Source organism: Palaemon carinicauda, chromosome 11, assembly GCF_036898095.1.
Source record: "Palaemon carinicauda isolate YSFRI2023 chromosome 11, ASM3689809v2, whole genome shotgun sequence".
Lineage (NCBI taxonomy): Eukaryota > Metazoa > Arthropoda > Malacostraca > Decapoda > Palaemonidae > Palaemon > Palaemon carinicauda.
In genome coordinates this window covers 147,324,017-147,329,016 of record NC_090735.1, presented here as the reverse complement: position 1 = coordinate 147,329,016, position 5,000 = coordinate 147,324,017, and the positions used below count along the sequence as shown (strand labels likewise).

At 28.4% G+C, this 5,000-nt stretch overlaps 1 protein-coding gene across 1 annotated transcript in view; it reads right to left on the bottom strand.

Annotated features, from left to right (window-relative positions):
- Positions 1-5,000, bottom strand: part of LOC137649837 (protein Skeletor, isoforms B/C-like) — a 41,394-nt gene that overhangs the window by 9,374 nt on the left and 27,020 nt on the right. The window lies entirely within an intron of this gene.

Here is a 5,000-nt window from a genome sequence, read left to right as displayed (position 1 = left end):
AGTCTCATTTTATCTATTTAATTTTTTTTTTTTTTTTTAATATCCAACTAACTCTAGTATCAACCGAAGATGATTCCAGTAATTTAGCTCCCCGTCATTGTATAGTTTAGAACTCTCTTAATTGATGTTTACACCAAGTTGAAAATAAACTTTCTCTTTAATTTCTATTAAGAAAAAAATGTTACGGCGATCAAGCAGTACATATTTCTGATAAATCTTCTTTAAATATTTTCTTCATATATAAGTAAATATTTATCGTTCTTTTAGTCCATTACATCTTGAAAGATAACTGAAGCGTGCAAGGAGGAAAAGTTATCGCTTGCAACTTTGATCCTATCCATAAATTTTTGGCGTCACGAGCGAAGGCAGAATTCGTTTCAAGCCATCACCACTTTCTACCCGCTGTCTTCACAGGTTAAAAGTATTATCAAAGTAATGTGCGTTGGTAACTGGGCAATGATAGGAAAATTACTTGATATTGTTTTTTTTTAACTATAATTATTGCTATAAAATAAATAAAAAGTCGGTACTGAACTTAAATCTTAATTGATTGCAGTTAGAAGCTTTCTAATCTTAGCCTTACGTTACATAATGAATGATTATTAGCGGGTAATGGTGCTCATAAAGATATCAAAAGAAAATTACCGACGGTAATTGACAGCATGAATGATCAACGAATGTGGAAAATACTAAAAGGATCGCAAGACAAACGAGGACTAATGATTAATTCCATCTATCATACTTATCATATTTTGGTGCGTTTCTGAGCAGTTTGAATTTTCTCATTTAAGCAGTCTCGTCTTATATTAAGCTTTTATTTTCGGTATAGAAATGTTTGCACAGTCAGAAAAAAAAATAATAATGGTAATAATAATGATAATAATAACAGAGGTCTGAGATGAAACTGTTCAATAAATAAGTAGAAAACGTTCTTGGTCTTTTCTTGAAGATTTACCAATTGATTGAAAAACTGAAATGGATATCTTTAACCTATTACAGTCTCAGTTCCTAGAAATCCGGACTTTTACTCGGACCTGGATTTTTATTTTTCAGTATTTATTCTGAGACATTTTTTTTTTTTTCACTTTTAGATTGTACAATCTTCAGAGACAACTACAAAGACAGGATCGAAGAGAAAGCATAATTTCACTCGTCTCGTCATTAAGCAACTACGTTAGTAGCAGCATTAGGTACAAAAGTGGTATTACGTTTGATGACAGAGAGAGAGAGAGAGAGAGAGAGAGAGAGAGAGAGAGAGAGAGAGAGAGAGAGAGAGAGAGCCACACTTTCTCAAGCAATGAATCTCCAGTTGTGATAAAAATGGATGTCAAATTGTATAGCAGTTAAAGTAACAGTTATCAATGTCGGTTCTTACAAAATCAGCAACGATATGAGAGTGAACGAGGAGGATTTTCTTAAATTGAAAAGTTGCTGAATCAGTAATGCTAAGACTAGAATCCCACCTTGAAGTAGCTATTCATGCACATACATACATGAGCTTATAATAAATGCAGGCACCAAATATGTTTGCATCCAATATAATTTTTCATTTTGAAAGGAGAGGTTCCAGAGGAGTAAAGTTCTATAGTTCTTAGCATGTTTTATGGTGTAATATTGCCAGACCTACACCTTTCGAACAATATTGGAAGGGAATTACAGTTAAGTGAACCAGTCAGGGATAGTCATATACATATGTATATATATATATATATATATATATATATATATATATATATATATATATATATATATATATATATTATATATTTATATATATATATATATATATATTTATATTTATATATACATACATATTTATGTATATATATATATATATATATATATATATATATATATATACATATATATGTGTGTATGTGTATATATAAATATATATATATATATATATATATATATATATGTATATATATATATATATATATATATATATACATACACACATATTTATGTATATATATATATATATATATATATACATATATACATATATATATAAATATATTTATATGTGTGTGTGTGTATATATACATATATATATATATTATATATATATATATATATATATATATATATAATGGCAAAAGTTAACAAGTGGGATGAAAGGCGTATTCTTATTCTTATTCTTAATTCAATATTTTATTGATTTTATGGTTAATTGCTGATGGATGCCCTTGGCCTTATGATATGCAGTTGTAATATGTATTTTTCATTGTGTACTTATATGTTTTATTCTTAGATTCAAAATGTTCCCTGGATGCAACAAAAGTATCATAAACAAAAATATGTATATATGTATATATATATGTATATATATATATATATATATATGTATGTATGTATATATATAAATATATATATATATATATATATATATATATATATATATATATATATATATATGTATGTATATATATGTGTGTGTATGTGTGTGGTGTGTATGCATATACATATACAGTATTTACATGAATATATATACATATACGCGCTCAATTTTGAAGTTTGCTATATATATATATATATATATATATATATATATATATATATATATATATATATATATATACATATGTGTGTGTGTGTGTGTGTATACAACTGCATATTTTTCACACAAGTTATTCATTAGCAGAGAGAGAGAGAGAGAGAGAGAGAGAGAGAGAGAGAGAGAGAGAATCTTTCCTCATTTCCTGTTTTTACAACAATGAATATATCTTTATTAAGAATCCCCCACACTAATTAACCGTTTGGCAAGAAAATAGCCTTACCGCATTAGATGGAAATGAAAAGTATATCAACATGAAAGTAGACTTGCGTAAGGGATCAACAAAGGTGAAAAAAATGCTGTATCATTGGTTTTAAATGGGAGTAGAATAGAATAGAATTTAATAATTTAATCCTAAAATAGCATTTACCTTTTTGTGTATTTCCCTCCGATTGATTGATTGATTTATTTTGCGTTTTCTGGCATCTTGACATCACAGGTCATTGACGCCGATATAGTTTGTTAGAAATGAGAACTAAAAGGAGATTCAATTTAAAACTATAAAGCCGTGTCCTTTTAAAAGTTGATTAGCTTTCAGAAAACCTGTATATGAAGTAAATCCAAAAATACCACAAAAAAACTAAGAAAACAAAGGAATAGAAATCTGCCCAGTCAGTTTTCCTCTCCATATTTTTTTCCTCGTAGCTGAAAGCTGAAAGCGAAAGTGTTCAGGAAGGGGAAGGGGCCTTAGTGGAGGGTCATGATGATGAAGGGTGTGGAAGGAGTGAGGTAAGATACGGCAAAGGAGAGGAGCTCGAGAAACAAGAAGTGCCGGAGAAGGGAGACGGGTTAAGGGAGGGGGGTATGTCGAGTGAGGGGGGGGAGGGTGTTCCAGGGCACTTTCTCTTTCATGTGGGTGGGTGCAGGGTCACTTTCTCTGCTTAGTGCCCTCTGGTTTTGGCCATCGTCACCTGGGCTCTTCTTGCACCCTTGTGATAACACTTTGCTGACGACTTTTTTTTTCTTTTTTTGCTCTGGAAACATTGCAGGATTTGTAGGCGAACCAGGCCTGGTTGATGCCATCACCCAGGTTTTTTTTTTTTTTTTTTTTTTTTTAATCTTATGGAGTCTTGCACATTGGAGAAGTATATGATTTTTCCATTATTCGTTCTTTAACGAAGTAGTTTCCAAAAAAACAAAAAGAATTTTGCATATTCGTATAGAGATACAGGTTCATTTAATATTCTGCTTGCACACCCATATATAAATATTTAGTGAATGAAAGGGTTTATTTAAAACGAGGAAGATTTTGGTATATCATAAAAAAATTTTTTGTTTTCCTAACAAAAAAAAATCGTTTATTTTCGTTGTACCAAAATAAAGTTCTGAAAAATGAAATTCGATTATGACTTTGAACCGTATCATAATGCTTTTCAGTTTCTTTTCCTGTTGCTTTAAATGATTTGGAAAAACCATATTTAGGAAATATTTTAAAAACATTACGACACGTATTTCTGGATATTTTTGATAACTGCTATACATTATCTGAGAAAAAAAGGGCATCTATATCCAAAATGTACTTAAATATATTGAAAAAAATCGTCAAAATGGTTTTCAAGTTGATATTATAATTATGGTTATATGGAAACTGAATATGTGCATGCGTGTGTTAATACAGGTTCTCATTTCCATAACAAAATACCGGCATGGAAGTGAAGATAAAAGAACAGTATCAATGAAGGAGCTTGAAAGGATTAGAAATAACCTCAATTCTTAATGCAGTAAATTAGGTGAAACTAGGTACTTCATACAAACACACACGCGCATATATATATATATATATATATATATATATATATATATATATATATATGTGTGTGTGTGTGTGTATGTATGTATATACATATATACTGTATATAAATGTAAGTATAAATATACATATATATACATATATATATATATATATATATATATGTATATATACATATATGTATGCATACATATATATGTATATATACCATATATATATATATATATATATATATATATATATATATATATGTATATATATTTATATATATATATATATATATATATATATATATATACAGTATATATATACATATATATACAGTATATATATATATATATATATATATATATATATATATATATATATATATATATGTGTGTGTGTGTGTGTGTGTGTGTGTGTGTATACAGCATGTCTCTGTGTTTGTGTAAGAGATGCTCTCTGTGTATGAGATACCTCTTGTCATACATTTATGAATGAAGCATCAGTGGTTTCATGAAAGGTAGTTTACTTTTGGTGTATTTATCATTTAAATTCCTGTCAGATATAATATTCTCTTTTCAAAGATAACTTTCATAAGTATTTTTGTTCTGAAAATTACTCGTTTCTTTGTTCCATTAATTTGACTTCCTAGAAGAAAAGGATGTTTTTTCTGTGATTTTTTTTTTTTTTTTGTATAACATCATA